The 16,231-nt window shown below is 39.6% G+C and overlaps 1 protein-coding gene across 1 annotated transcript in view; it reads right to left on the bottom strand.

Moving 5' to 3' along the window:
- The window catches only part of dgo (ankyrin repeat domain containing protein 6 diego), a 52,602-nt gene extending 40,364 nt beyond the window's left edge, over positions 1 to 12,238 (bottom strand). Inside the window, exon 1 of the mRNA XM_067772141.1 lies at positions 12,121 to 12,238. The gene's annotated coding sequence lies outside the window, so the exon portion shown is untranslated. The remainder of the gene's footprint in view (positions 1 to 12,120) is intronic.
- Between the last annotated feature and the right edge of the window lie 3,993 nt (positions 12,239 to 16,231).

Genomic DNA, 16,231 nt, shown 5'->3' with positions numbered 1-16,231 from the left:
GATTCTGTACAATTAAGTTTGACCTATTAGAGTATCCAGAACGAAGCTGAGCCCCCAGCGGGTTAGAGGCTTAGAACATACCTACGGCAGGTATGCTCGTCGTAAGAGGCGAATAAAATACCAAACTAATTCAAAGTGTTGTGTAATGAGACCCTTTCGAGGGGTTGCCAGGGTAATTTATAGCTTCTCCAACCCAATTGTCAACCTCACCTACCCGTGGCGAATCCTGATGTCTAGGTTTGTGATAATTTAGCAAACACTGTTCAGCATTTCGTATGCTCTTTAACCCTCATTTGTACTGATGGGTCCAGCCAGACATTTTGGACTTTAATTCACTATTTCTACGCCAGGAGATGAGTTTATGTTTTAACGCTTCTTGATATCGTTCGTTATGTATTTTAGCATAATTGTGTTCATGCTTACATTTATAAACATTTGTAAATAGTTATAAAATTAAATTTTTCAGTGTCAAAGTCATATTGAGTAGTGATGGGTCTGGCCAGACCCTTAAGTAAATAGCGAAGTGTTTAAATTCGTTCGTATGCATCGGCCTACTTCATTTTGCTATTTTGTGTTTGAAGTGCCGATATCCAAACTATTTTTGTTTTCTCACTTTGCACGTATCATTAGAATTCGGTGTTATCTGTGAAAACGTGTATTTATTTAGTAAAATATATTTTATTTATGATAATGTGCCACGTGGTGATCCCAAATTTCATGAGTTGGTTGCAAATGCTTTGGCCAAGGAAATTGAAAACGATAATGACAATGGCGATAATGATTGCGCTTCAGAAGTGGAAAATAAGCCGGAATTTGAAGTTTCATTGAAGCTGAATATGAAATTGAAGTCGCAGCAGTTATATATATACCAGTTCAGATAGCGACGATGATTTGAATACCATCGTTTTTTGACAATACCCGTTATATACGCATCGATGACGGGCGCACTAGATCCTTTCGCTCAGAAAATGCACTTATAATAGATATTTGGAACTTTTTAAATGAAAACTTTCAAAGGAATCTTGAAGGATAGTGAGATAACTGTTGACGAGCAACTATTTCCTTATCGACGAAGAACAAAATTTACTCATACATACTTTCAAAACCGGCTAAGTATGGTATAAAAGTATAGTGGGCATATGACGCAAAAACTTATCATCCTTTGATTGGAGATATTTATATTGAAAAAGGAGCCAATGAAGAGCGAACAAAAAACCAAGCAGAAAATTAAAGGACACGTTTGGGTTAAAAATATGCAAACTCAGGTTGCACAGTATTTGCCGATAACTTCTTTTCTAGTTTTAATTTACGAAAGCGTCTAATGAGCTTGTAGCTGTTCTACGTTGGAATAAAGCATGCATCCCACCCGAAATTAAAAAAACAAAAGAATAAGGCAGTTATTTCCTCTAAGTAGAAAAATAAGATTCTTTTGCCAGAAGTGTGAAGACGCTGTTTGTCAGCAACACTCAAAATGCTATTACATATGTTTTAATTGCACAAAAACAAAGTAATTTTAATTTAAATATTTTATTTTATTAATAGAATGCCTTATTTAAGTTTCCAAGATGTTATTTAAAAAAAATAAAGTGCAGCTGCGATAAATTGAAGTTCAATTTTCTTTGGGGTCCAGCCAGACCCACGGGTACACAATATGACAATACAGGTATCCGTCAAAATTAGGGTTAATGCTGAACTTCTTTGCCTCAATATTTAGATGATGTTCAGTGGTCATAAGAAACATCCCTACCAGTTCTGAGTGTAGGAATTTGGCAGGGCCGAAGCATTTTCCAGTATGTGTTTTTTAGACCAGGCGACTAGACTGGCGGCGGGTAAGTTGTTAGCAACTTTCTTAATCTTTTGCCCAAGTGCCTGCCGGCAAGCGACTTGAGGATTTCGTTGCGGCTTTGTACTTTATCTACAATATCGGAAGAATGTGTTTTGAAGGTGAGAGTGATATCGAACGTTACCCGCAGGATCTTTGGGTGACTGATAGTTGGTAGCGTAATGTCATCGACGTGGGCGTCGAATACTTGCGTCATCTGTTCCTTCTACGATGTAAACAGAGTGGCTGTGGATTTGGTTGGTGATAGTACCAGGACCCGAAAGGTGAAGAAATAGGAAAGACTGAGGAGGCAGCTATTTACTTTAAAAACTAATTCCTCTATCCGGTTGCCATTATCGAGCAGTCGTCGGCATACGAAATAGTAACTCCTTCCGGTGAGGAAGGCAACTTTAGTATGTATAAGTTAAACAGAAGTGGGGATAAGACACCACCCCAAGGCAGTCGATTCTATGTACCCGAGCGACTCGAGATTTTTCCCGACCAAGGACTGTCATTTCAGTGTAACCCCATTTAATTTGTTGTCATCCTGCAGCTCCTTGCAGCGGGACTGCTCCATATTCTCTTGCTCCGGGAAGGTATCGAACTCCATCCGGCTCCGTCTCCTGACCCCGGTTCTGAGAAATGGTTTTGCTGCATCTGCCGGAAAAGAATCTTTTTAGGACGGTCATACTCTTGTCACTGTGTCTCGTATAAGGGATGGTTCCATCGGACAGGTTGTTCTGGGCTAAATCTCAAAACCAGACGTCCACGTAACTTCTATAAATCTTTTGTCGCTCCTTGCTGTTCGCGTCCAAGGGCGTCCCGTAGTCTACGCCTTAGCAGCTATGCAGCTCCTGCCTGGGACGGTGCTACTTTCCTAGATGTTCTGGTCTCCGCAACGGCAACCCCCCTACAGGTTTCATTGCGCCATGTTGCCAGGCCGCGTACCCAAATACACCGGCTATCCCAATGCTTATCCAAGAACGTCCAGTCCCAGGGCCATAACAGCAGCTGCGTCCTAGCTTTTCACATACCAGGCGTTGTCAACCGTCACTTACTCCCAGAGTGACGACATCGCCCCCGTTGCACTTAAGAATTCTGCGTTAAACTGTAATGGATTAACTGGGAAGATCACGGAGGTAGTCAATTTCATGAAGCGGCAGAATATCCGCATTGCTGCGATTCACACAGAAAAGGTCGCGAGAGCGGAAATGGAGGCAGCCTCGCGTTTATTATACACCACTCTGTGCAATATCATATATTTGATCCCGACATCGGCCGCAGGGACAGTGTCTTAGAACGTCAAGGCTTATCTGTCCGGCCAGGCGATGCAAACCTAGAAATCATCAACATCTACATCCCTCCTGCCACCTGTTGCCCCAGTGGATACCGCCGTAATAGCAACGCTTTACTCACTGGCAACAATCGCATTATCTTAGGCGATTTCAATGCCCATCACGATCTATGGCCATTCAAACTTGCGGGCGGACAGTAGGTGGGAGATGCTGGCGGGTCAAAAAGAAGAAACGATGTTCTGCACAATAAACAGAGATGCCCCCACACGTATGGTAGGAAGCTGTCACAGTTCGCCGGATATATCAATCGTGAGCGCAGAATTCGTAAACTGCGTTAACTGGCAGCCGATGGTAACATTGGCTTCCGACCACCTGCCTATACTTATTTCGCTCGAGCGTACCGCCGACTTCATCGTCACAGAAAAACGCACTTTCTTAAACTTTAAAAAAGGAAAGTGGGATGAATACAAATCCTTTACAGACAACCGCTTTGCTGCCCTCCCTATCCCGACTGAAGCTCGCCAAGGGGAGTGTGCTTTCCGCATGGTCATTGAATCCGCCTCGGCTCGCTTCATTCTCGCTGGTAGAATTCCCGAAATTCGGCCTAACTTTCCGGCGGAGGCCGCAAATTTAGCTAGAGAATGTGACCTTATAAGACAGCTCGATCCCGGCGACCCCCAAATAAGGGATATAAACCAACGCATCAGATTGCTTGTGGATGAACACAAGCGGGCGAAATGGGAGGAGCACCTAAGCGGTTGTAACCACTCTGCCGGTGTAGGTAAACTTTGGTCCACCGTAAAGTCCCTGTCTAAGCATAATGACAAAATTTCCATCGCCTTTGGCGATAAAGTGCTGTCGGATGCGAAAAAATGCGCGAGCGCTTTCTGCCGACAATATATAATGCATTCTACGGCCGACAAAGATAGACGGAGACAAACATAAATTCAGCGCGTCTCCATTTATCATCACCGCCAAAGATGGGGACGCCATTGGTCATGCTAAACCATCCAAAGCAGTGGGCCTAGACGGCATAGCCATGCCGATGCTTAAAAGCCTAGGGAAAGGGGGTTTCAAATATTTAGCACGTGTCTTCAGCCCGTCTCTTTCCACCTTTGTTATTCCCGAAAAATGGAAAATGGCCAAGGTGGTCCCGCTACTAAAGCCTGGGAAACCAGCTCACATAGAAGAGTCATATCGCCCGATATCTCTCCTATCGCCAGTAGCCAAGATGCTTGAAGCCATTTTGTAGCAGCAGCCTGTGGGTCAATGCAACATTTCAGAAGTCCGAACACCGCTGTATCTGTGCGTTAACAGCAACGGAGTTACCCTTATGTGTATTAGTAACGCGATTTGAATGTATGAAGATGTATCTGTTAGTGTGGGTGAAATTAGTATCGTGAAAGTTTATGTCTGTCGTTTCCCGCCATAATAGGATTGTATGTATTAGTGTCTTTCGTTCTTGAGTGAAAGTGGTGAGAAAGAAATGCTTTCGATCTATGGGGTACGATCGCCAAACGATGACAGGGCATGTCTCAAATGTAAAGTACATTCAAGTGCGTGCGGAAGCTACTAAAGTCGTGGTAAATGCAAAGTTAGTCTTTTGTGAAAAAAAATATAAAAAAAATAATAAGTTTCGGTTTACGGTTGTTGCTAACCGCGTTATTGGCCCGTTAAGCACCGGCACACAGAAAAATAAAATAATTTAAAAAAAATTTTTAAGTTAAACGGTTTTATTGAAAACAATACTTACATGAAATAATAATAATACGAAAAGATAGAAAATAATTAGGTAGGTCCTAGGTACTAGTCATCACACTCCTTATCAATCTAGGGCGTTGATCAGACAATTAAATAAAAGCGTTGGGCGCGTGAAATTTCTAAAAATGTGAGGCGTAGCATAACCTGATTAAGGTTCAGTTGGTCTTATATATGACTATCAATAGAAATATGACGCGTCCAACGCTTTTATTTAATTGTCTGATCAACGCCCTAGATTGATAAGGAGTGTGATGACTAGTACCTAGGACCTACCTAATTATTTTCTAGCATTTCGTATTATTATTTTTTCATGTAAGTATTGTTTTCAATAAAACCGTTTAACTAAAAAATTTTTTTTAAATTATTTTATTTTCAAGTTTTTAGTCTTTATTTAATTGCCTGTTATTTCTCATTCTATTTAGTTCATTTAGTGACTCATTATTACAAGGACTCTTTCCTGACATTTTGTTACAACCTAAGTCCTCAATACATAATCCTTCCAAAGACTTTACTCGACTGCGCCACGTATGCTTGTCCCTCCTCCAACTCCAAAATATTTTGATATCACTTCTACTGGACTGTATGCAATATTTGTTCCAAATATGAGCCAAATCGGGCATCATAGGTCGCTTTCTATTCATGTATGTATTGTGTGTTCCAAATATGGACCAAATCAAATCGGACCACAAATACGATTTTTGTGAATATCTCGAGCCATGCGCCACCTAGCGGCGATTTTTTTCACAGGTCGATTTCTATTCTTGCATGTATTATGTGTTCCAAATATGAGCCAAATCGGACCACAAATACGGTTTTTGTGAATATCTCGACCCATGCGCCACCTAGCGGCGATTTTTTTTCACAGGTCGATTTCTATTCTTGCATGTATTATGTGTTCCAAATATGAGACAAATCGGACCATAAATGCGAATTTTGCGAATATCTCGATCCTTGCGCCACCTAGCGGCGATTTTTTTCTTATTATTGCATTGTCATCGGGTTCTGAACTATATTCCAAGTTTCAAGCTTGTAGCTTGTCGGGAAGTTACTTAAATTTCAATTACAAGATTCGTTCACAACGGCCGGACTGTCAACTCAAGCTAAATAAAACCGTTTAAATAAACTCGGTGTCCTGGATCCTATTCAGGTGAGTCAGTGAAATCCCTATCCCCAGTCCCTGGTGCGTGTGGACTATACCTGAACATATATAAAATTGTTAAAAATGTAAATTTAATTAAATAAAATTAAATACCTAAAATTCATAAAATTGAAGAAATAAATATAAGTAAATACAAAGATAATGTGAAGTAATAAAGTTAAACAAAATAATGAAAGTTAAAAGTAAAATTAAATTAAAATAAATTAACTAAAATTATAAAATTAAATAAAACTAATTAAAATAAAATAACATACATAAGTACATAAAATCCAACATTTGAGTAAAATCTTATACCTAGATAACATCAAATATACAGATAAAACAAGTAAGGAAGGTTAAGTTCGGGTGTAACCGAACATTACATACTCAGTTGAGAGCTATGGTGACAACATAAGGGAAAATAACCATGTAGGAAAATGAACCGAGGGAAACCCTGGAATGTGTTTATATGACATGTGTATCAAATGAAAGGCATTAAAGAGTATTTTATGAGGGAGTGGGCCATAGTTCTATAGGTGGAGGCCATTTAGGGATATAGCCATAAAGGTGGATCAGGGTTGACTCTAGAATGCGTTTGTACGATATGGGTATCAAATGAAAGGTGTTAATGAGTATTTTAAAAGGGAGTAATCCTTAGTTCCATAGGTGGACGCCGTTTCGAGATATTGCCACAAAGGTGGACCAGGGGTGACCCTAGAATTTGTTTGTACAATATGGGCATCAAACGAATGGTGTTAATGAGTATTTTCAAAGGGAGTGGGCCTTAGTTCTATAAGTGGATGCCGTTTCGAAATATCGCCATAAAGGTGGGCCAGGGGTGACTCTAGAATTCGTTTGTGCAATATGGGTATCAAACGAAAGGAGTTAATGAGTATTTTAAAAGGGAGTGGGCCTTAGTTCTATAGGTGGACGCCTTTTCGAGGTATCGCAATAAAGGTGGACCAGGGGTTACTCTAGACTTTGTTTGTACGATATGGGTATCAAATTAAAGGTATTAATGAGTATTCTAAAAGGGAGTAATCATTAGTTCCATAGGTGGACGCCGTTTCAAGATATCGCCATAAAGGTGGACCAGGGGTGACCCTAGAATTTGTTTGTACAATATGGGTATCAAAAAAAGGTTTTAATGAGTATTTTAAAATGGAGTAATCCTTGGTTCCATAGGTGGACGCCGTTTCGAGATATCGCCATAAAGGTGGGCCAGGGGTGACTCTAGAATTCGTTTGTGCAATATGGGTATCAAACGAAAGGAGTTAATGAGTATTTTAAAAGGGAGTGGGCCTTAGTTCTATAGGTGGACGCCTTTTCGAGGTATCGCAATAAAGGTGGACCAGGGGTGACTCTAAAATGAGTTTGTACGATATGGGTATAAAACTAAAGGTATTAATGAGAGTTTTAAAAGGGGTGGTGGTTGTTGTATAGGTGGTCGCCTCTTCGAGATATCGCCATAAAGGTGAACCAGGGGTGACTCTAGAATGCGTTTGTACGATATGGGTATCAAATGAAAGGTGTTAATGAGTATTCTAAAAGGGAGTAATCATTAGTTCCATAGGTGGACACCGTTTCGAGATATCGCCATAAAGGTGGACCAGGGGTGACTCTAAAATGAGTTTGTACGATATGGGTATAAAATTAAAGGTATTAATGAGAGTTTTAAAAGGGGTGGTGGTTGTTGTATAGTTGGTCGCCTTTTCGAGATATCGCCATAAAGGTGAACCAGGGGTGACTCTAGAATGCGTTTGTACGATATGGGTATCAAATGAAAGGTGTTAATGAGTATTTTAAAAGGGCGTGGGGCTTAGTTCTATAGGTGGACGCCTTTTCGAGATATCGCCATAAAGGTGGACCAGGGGTGACTCTAAAATGAGTTTGTACGATATGGGTATAAAACTAAAGGTATTAATGAGAGTTTTAAAAGGGGTGGTGGTTGTTGTATAGGTGGTCGCCTCTTCGAGATATCGCCATAAAGGTGAACCAGGGGTGACTCTAGAATGCGTTTGTACGATATGGGTATCAAATGAAAGGTGTTAATGAGTATTCTAAAAGGGAGTAATCATTAGTTCCATAGGTGGACACCGTTTCGAGATATCGCCATAAAGGTGGACCAGGGGTGACTCTAAAATGAGTTTGTACGATATGGGTATAAAATTAAAGGTATTAATGAGAGTTTTAAAAGGGGTGGTGGTTGTTGTATAGTTGGTCGCCTTTTCGAGATATCGCCATAAAGGTGAACCAGGGGTGACTCTAGAATGCGTTTGTACGATATGGGTATCAAATGAAAGGTGTTAATGAGTATTTTAAAAGGGCGTGGGGCTTAGTTCTATAGGTGGACGCCTTTTCGAGATATCGCCATAAAGGTGGACCAGGGGTGACTCTAAAATGAGTTTGTACGATATGGGTATAAAACTAAAGGTATTAATGAGAGTTTTAAAAGGGGTGGTGGTTGTTGTATAGGTGGTCGCCTCTTCGAGATATCGCCATAAAGGTGAACCAGGGGTGACTCTAGAATGCGTTTGTACGATATGGGTATCAAATGAAAGGTGTTAATGAGTATTCTAAAAGGGAGTAATCATTAGTTCCATAGGTGGACACCGTTTCGAGATATCGCCATAAAGGTGGACCAGGGGTGACTCTAAAATGAGTTTGTACGATATGGGTATAAAATTAAAGGTATTAATGAGAGTTTTAAAAGGGGTGGTGGTTGTTGTATAGTTGGTCGCCTTTTCGAGATATCGCCATAAAGGTGAACCAGGGGTGACTCTAGAATGCGTTTGTACGATATGGGTATCAAATGAAAGGTGTTAATGAGTATTTTAAAAGGGCGTGGGGCTTAGTTCTATAGGTGGACGCCTTTTCGAGATATCGCCATAAAGGTGGACCAGGGGTGACTCTAAAATGAGTTTGTACGATATGGGTATAAAACTAAAGGTATTAATGAGAGTTTTAAAAGGGGTGGTGGTTGTTGTATAGGTGGTCGCCTCTTCGAGATATCGCCATAAAGGTGAACCAGGGGTGACTCTAGAATGCGTTTGTACGATATGGGTATCAAATGAAAGGTGTTAATGAGTATTCTAAAAGGGAGTAATCATTAGTTCCATAGGTGGACACCGTTTCGAGATATCGCCATAAAGGTGGACCAGGGGTGACTCTAAAATGAGTTTGTACGATATGGGTATAAAATTAAAGGTATTAATGAGAGTTTTAAAAGGGGTGGTGGTTGTTGTATAGTTGGTCGCCTTTTCGAGATATCGCCATAAGGGTGAACCAGGGGTGACTCTAGAATGCGTTTGTACGATATGGGTATCAAATGAAAGGTGTTAATGAGTATTCTAAAAGGGAGTTATCATTAGTTCCATAGGTGGACACCGTTTCGAGATATCGCCATAAAGGTGGACCAGGGGTGACCCTAGAATTTGTTTGTACAATATGGGTATCAAAAGAAAGGTTTTAATGAGTATTTTAAAATGGAGTATTCCTTAGTTCCATAGGTGGACGCCGTTTCGAGATATCGCCATAAAGGTGGGCCAGGGGTGACTCTAGAATTCGTTTGTGCAATATGGGTATCAAACGAAAGGAGTTAATGAGTATTTTAAAAGGGAGTGGGCCTTAGTTCTATAGGTGGACGCCTTTTCGAGGTATCGCAATTAAGGCGGACCAGGGGTGACTCTAGACTTTGTTTGTACGATATGGGTATCAAATGAAAGGTGTTAATGAGTATTTTAAAAGGGCGTGGGGATTAGTTCTATAGGTGGACGCCTTTTCGAGATATTGCCATAAAGATGGACCAGGGGTGACTCTAGAATGAGTTTGTACGATATGGGTATAAAATTAAAGGTATTAATGAGAGTTTTAAAAGGGAGTGGTGGTAGTTGTATATGTGAAGGCGTTTTCCAGATATCGACCAAAATGTGAACCAGGGTGACCCAGAACATCATCTGTTGGATACCGTTAATTTATTTATATATGTAATATCTGCCAGGATTTTAAGGGTTTTTTATTTCGCCCTGCAGAACATTTTCATTTTCTTCTACTTAATATGGTAGGTGTTACAACCATTTTATAAAGTTTTTTCTAAAGTTATATTTCGCGTCAATAAAACAATCCAATTACCTTACCATGTTTCATACTTTTTTTCGTATTTGGTATAGAATTATGGCATTTTTTTCATTTTTCGTAATTTTCGATATCGAAAAAGTGGGCGTGGTCACAGTCCGATTTCGTTCATTTTTCATACCAAGATAAAGTGAACTCAAGTAAGCACGTGAACTAAGTTCATTAAAGATATGTCGATTTTTGCTCAAGTTATTATGTTAACGGCCATGCGGAAGGACAGACGGACGACTGTGTATAAAAACTGGGCGTTACATCAACCGATTTCGCCCATATTCATAGAAAAGAGTTAAAGTCATAAAATCTATGCTCCCACCAAATTTCAAAAGTATTGGTTAATTTTTGTTCGACTTATGGCGTTAAAAGTATCCTAGACAAATTAAATGAAAAAGGGCGGAGCCACTCCCATTTTGAAATTTCCTTTTATTTTTGTATTTTGTTGCACCATATCATTACTGGAGTTGAATGTTGACATAATTTACTTATATACTGTAAAGATATTAAATTTTTTGTTAAAATTTTACTTTAAAAAAAAATTTTTTTTAAAAGTGGGCGTGGTCCTTCTCCGATTTTGCTAATTTTTATTACGCGTACATATAGTAATAGGAGTAACGTTCCTGCTAAATTTCATCATGATATCTTCAACGGTTGCCAAATTACTGCTTGCAAAAATTTTAAATTGCCTTCTGTTAGAAGTGGGCGGTGCCACGCCCATTGTCCAAAATTTTACTAATTTTCTATTCTGCGTCATAAGTTCAACCCATCTACCAAGTTTCGTCGCTTTATCTGTCTTTTGTAATGAATTATCGCACTTTTTAGGTTTTTCGAAATTTTCGATATCGAAAAAGTGGGCGTGGTTATAGTCCGATATCGTTCATTTTAAATAGCGATCTGAGATGAGTGCTCAGGAACCTACATACCAAATTTCATCAAGATACCTCAAAATTTACTCAAGTTATCGTGTTAACGGACGGACGGACGGACGGACGGACATGGCTCAATCAAATTTTTTTTCGATCCTGATTATTTTGATATATGGAAGTCTATATCTATTTCGATTCCTTTATATATGTACAACCAACCGTTATCCAATCAAACGTAATATACTCTGTGAGCTCTGCTCAACTGAGTATAATTAAGTAAAATAAATAAAATCAAATAAATAAATAAAATGACATAAATAGGTATAATGGAATAATTAAATAAAAGCAAATAAATAAATAGAATAACATAGCTCGATGAAAGTCAATAAATATAATAAGTCCACATGTGCCCTAATGTCTGGTTTCGTTGTCCGCATGACCCTAGTCCCTAAAATTCTTTTCCCTTGCCTATTCAGATTGCGACACAAAGGTTTAAACTTGCCACACCAGCCACCATCATTAGTGCCACGACACGCACGCACACACACAGACACCAAAAAGAAGCAAATAAGCGGGGTAGTAGAAGTCCAGCAGGAGGGGAAACATAGAGCCGGTGCCGGAATCCCCGCCGAAGGGTATAAAAAAGGAAATTTTGGCGCTCCTGTCCCGGCACCGCAGCATTTTTTCGAAGCTTCGCCTGCAGAGAAAACCACAATAGAGGAGAGAGGAACCAGCGCCGCATTTGTTTCGTTGCAGTTTTTGTTTTTGCAATCCATTTGTGTGAATTTTGTTTAGGCTAGATTAAGTTAAAGTTACCAACGTTCTCAGTTCACATTTTTTTGGATTTTTGGGAAATTTGCACTCATTCTTTCAACTGAATTTGGTAGTTAAATTTTAGATCTAGTTTGTAGTTTTTCTATTGCATTAATTTAGTTATTGAAAACCTGGATGAATTTTAGTTGAATTTTTGTGTGGATTCAATTGTCGTTATAGCACCCTAATATTAAGATTTTTTTTTATAATTATTACCATTCCCACTTGTGCATTCCTTCTTCATATTTCTTCACACCTTTTTCTCTATTTGCCCACAATTCATTTCTTACTTTTTACCTTTTATGACCCTCGCTTGCTCGTTTGCATATCTAAATTTTTCGGGATTACATAATTTGCTTCAGTTCCCGGGTTATTTTCAGTTTCCTTTCGCGTTCGGTTTTTATACCTTTCACTTCTTGCATTTAAAGTTTACAAAATTATTTTTAACCTAACTCTTCTTCTTTCCTACTCGGGCTTTTCCTGCACGCTTTGCATTTCTCTTCTTTTTCACTTAGCGCATGTTTTTATTATTTTTTCAATGCTTTTATTAGTTTAGGTTTTTTTGTAACTCGTGCATTTACATAGATATATTTTTTAGATTTTTATTTGTCTGACCGCGCGTAAAGCCTTCGATCCGGGCCGCAACCGCATGCCCGAATAATTTTGTAATTTCTCATTATTCCCTCTTCCACCTATTACTGAGTAGGCGTTCCAACATAGGATTTGTTTGTAGGTATATGCTCATGTGTGTATGTATATGTCGATCTTCCAGCCACACTCTCTCTCTTCGACGCAGGCGCCTCCGTCGCGGGATATGCTCGGTAAGTGATATCTCTTTAAGCTATTCATTTTAATCAAACAAATGTATATACAAACGTACACATATCTCACCTTTTAATAAAGAAACCCTATTGGAAGCCAAGAGGGTGATAATCGCTTGGCATACAGTGGCGGCTCGCTAAGTACACTTAACGAGTTGGAAATAAGATTTTTTTTATTTTTGAGTTTCTGGTTCATGTTAAAGTTTTTGTTATTTAATAATTTTCAATTTAACCAATTTTGGCATTATTAGTTTTCCTTTTACGTTAAAGCGCTTTTCATATTTTCTATTCAGTAATTTTTATTTTCAAGTTTCATTATAGAGTTTCCTTTTTTTTTTGTTTTTTTTTTTGCATCCATAACCTTTCTATTAAATAAACAGTTCTGGTTGACTTCCGGTATCTTGATCTTGCTTTGAGTCCCTAATTGTCCAGCTTATCTTCTTTTTCCTTACTACCTATGTTTCAAAAACGCATTCCTTATTATTAGCCTTCTGCAATACATATATATATACAATAGATATAAGTAGTTTCCATAACTAGCCGTAAGATAGGTGATATTGTTGAATTGTGAATTTTATTAATATTATTTTTCTGGTTAGGGTAACTATTGAATAAAGAGCTTTTATAACGTTTACGCCAAAATTCATCCTTTTATATTCAGCAGGTTCATGGGTTGATTCCATTCAAAAATGATAGGCTAAGACACTCAGTTGGTGTGGGTGTTGCACGAGTGCAAAAAAGGAGACGTGAGTGTGAGGCGACTATGACTGACTAGACTGGATAGGGACATGGGACCGTAACGCACCGACAAATGTCAGGCTAAGAGGACGTTGCTGAATTTAGGAGTCACAGCGACGTCCAAGGCTGCGTCAAGGTTTTACGCAGAGTGGGAGGGATGACTCCACCTGACACGGACAGACCTTTTCTTGCAGCTTTCCTTTCGTAGATTTCAGGCATGAACCCCTCTTTTTGTTTGTAGGTAAGGCGAGTGAGCAAAAACTCACCCCCCCGCCCCCCCCCCCCCCCCCCCCCCCTACATAACAGATGAAGTTTAACACGTGCTGCATTGAGTTTACAATATTTTGTTTGTTTTTTTTTTCTACTTATTAAATTTTCCTTTATAATTCCTTCTTTTTTTGGTGATACTTGGAATTTGTTTTTCTTCTTAATTTTTTTTTGAATGGTTCTGGGTTTTGACCTTTATAATTTTTTTGTTTAATAAAATATATATATCTTTTTTTTTGAGGCCTTGTATTGGATTTTAGCTTAGGCTTAGAATTAAGTCGAATTTAGGTTTGTATTTAAGCATTTTTTTTTGTTTTTTTTTTTTTTACCCACTTTTTCATTAAGTATAATTCTTTTTGGAATTTCGGTTACTTATATTTTTTTTTTTATTTTTACTAGTTTTTAGACATAGTAGTTCATAAGTTTTCAACATTTAAAATTTCTGAATTTTTGATTAACCCGTTCGTGAGCTAGGTTTAAAATTCATATATATAAAGTTTTTTTCTTGCTTAAATTCATATATGAAGTTTTTTTTCTTTCTTACTCATCATATTATTACTTTTTTGAATTTTCGTTTAAATTGCTTTACTATTTAGGAACATTTGGATTGGTTGAATTTTTTGATTCCAAATAGGTTTCCTATTATATTGTTTTTATTACTTTTCAATCCCTTTTCTATTATTACCTACGTTTTAAGATTGTTCTCTGTTGAATTTCTAAAATTTTCCTATTTTTTTTACAACTACTATCTCCGGTGCCGTGACCTATAATAGTTTCTTTCCCCTCTTGTACATTTTTTTTTTATAGTATATTTTTTTCATTTTGGTTATAAATCATTTCAGTTTTGAATTTCATTTTGAAATTTTTCTATAATTTTGTTTTTTTTTTTTTGCCTGCCCTTGGCCGAGCCTTCGATTTTTTTGGCTTATTTGTTTTGGGTTTCTAGCTGGAAACCTTGTTTCCTTTACTTGTGGCCCTTAACCCTTATACCCACTTTCAGTGCCTGCATCGTTTGGCGAGTCAGACCTCGTAATAGTGGAGAAAGTTCCTTGTATGGAAGAGGGGGACGCACAGGAAGAAGTTGTTGGTGGACTGGGGTTGAACACGGATCGAATAGTGACTCGAAGTATCACCAGGGCGTTGCGGAACGAGGTCATCGGATCCATTTTTACCCAAATCGATACGGGCATACCTCATTCCGAGTGCTTACCAACGGACCTAATTAACAGGTGCGCTTCGCAGGTTTTTAGGTCATCGGGGGAACAGATAGTCCAATCAGTCCGTCCGTCTAGTTTTAGAGTAACCGAAACGTTTTCATTTTCTGGGGGGGAAGGTAGTTTTTCAAGGAAAATCGACGATCTTTTCAATATGTCCGACACGGAGCAGGAGGGAGCAGCTGGTGGAGTAGTTGTCGGATCAGGACCCGGGGCTATCCCTAGACGCAAGGAGCCATCAAAGGACCAGGGTGCTGATGTGGAGGAACAGCGGCAAGGCAGACCAACTTCAACGGCCATCAACATAAACCAGCTGAGCCATATGATGGCAATGATGGCGCAACAAAATGAGGTGATGGTGCAGTATATGGACGAGGTCCGCAATATCCGCGACAACATTGCAAACCTCAGTAACCGAGTCGCTGTGATGGAAACATCGGCGCAAGGGATAGGTAGCCGGCCTGGTCAGTCATCGACTCCAGAGAGGAATGGTAGGGATGAAGCAGCCAACCAGCGTGTCGATTCAAATGCTACGTTGGGGGGTTCAGGTTCATCGAGGAACACCCAGGACCCACCGAAATGGAAGAAGTTGGACCTGGACAAGTGGCACATGAAGTTTGACGGTACGAGTAAAGGAATAACGGTGGAGAGCTTTCTGTTTAGAATTGAGAAGTTGCGACAGCAACATAATATTTCACACTTCCAGCTCTTCACCGACTTCCACTGTCTCGTAACGGGCTCTGCCTTTGAAGTGGTACTGGCAGGTCTTAGAGGACCACTCGGATGAACCCGAGTTTGGGTACTCCGAGCTAAGGGCGGAGCTGCTAGCCCACTTCAAGACAGCGGAGTCCGATTATGAGATAATCCGCGAGATAATGGAACGCAAACAACAGCCACTGGAAGGGTTCGACGACTTCTACGGTGAGTTCCATAATTTGACGTTCCGGCTCCGGAAAAGTATCCCAGAGAAGGAGCTGGTAGGGATAATTAGGGGGAACCTGAAGCCCTACTTGGCAAATTTAACGTTTGCGTCGAAAATCGACACGCTGGCTGAGTTAAAGGCTGAGTGTAGGCGAGCGAAACGGCTCATAAAAGAAAATAAAAGTAGGACCAAAGCCGTTAGTGAGTTAGTGTATCCCGAAGCGGCACCTGCGGATGAGGAAGTAAAGCAGGCTCCCGTAGACGCAATCACAAACAATAATTTCCAGCGTAGAACGCCATTCCAGCAACAAACGACTACAGCAATCCAAGGAAATTCGGCACAGCCGAAGGCAACGTTCAGCCCTAATCCCACCACCAATGCTTTTTGTGCGTCCCCTTACCATTTAATGTTGTGTTATGCGTGTGGTATGCCTGTCGACTTTTTTG

Source organism: Eurosta solidaginis, chromosome 3 (assembly GCF_040869045.1).
Source record: "Eurosta solidaginis isolate ZX-2024a chromosome 3, ASM4086904v1, whole genome shotgun sequence".
Lineage (NCBI taxonomy): Eukaryota > Metazoa > Arthropoda > Insecta > Diptera > Tephritidae > Eurosta > Eurosta solidaginis.
This window is presented reverse-complemented; position numbering and strand designations above follow the sequence as displayed.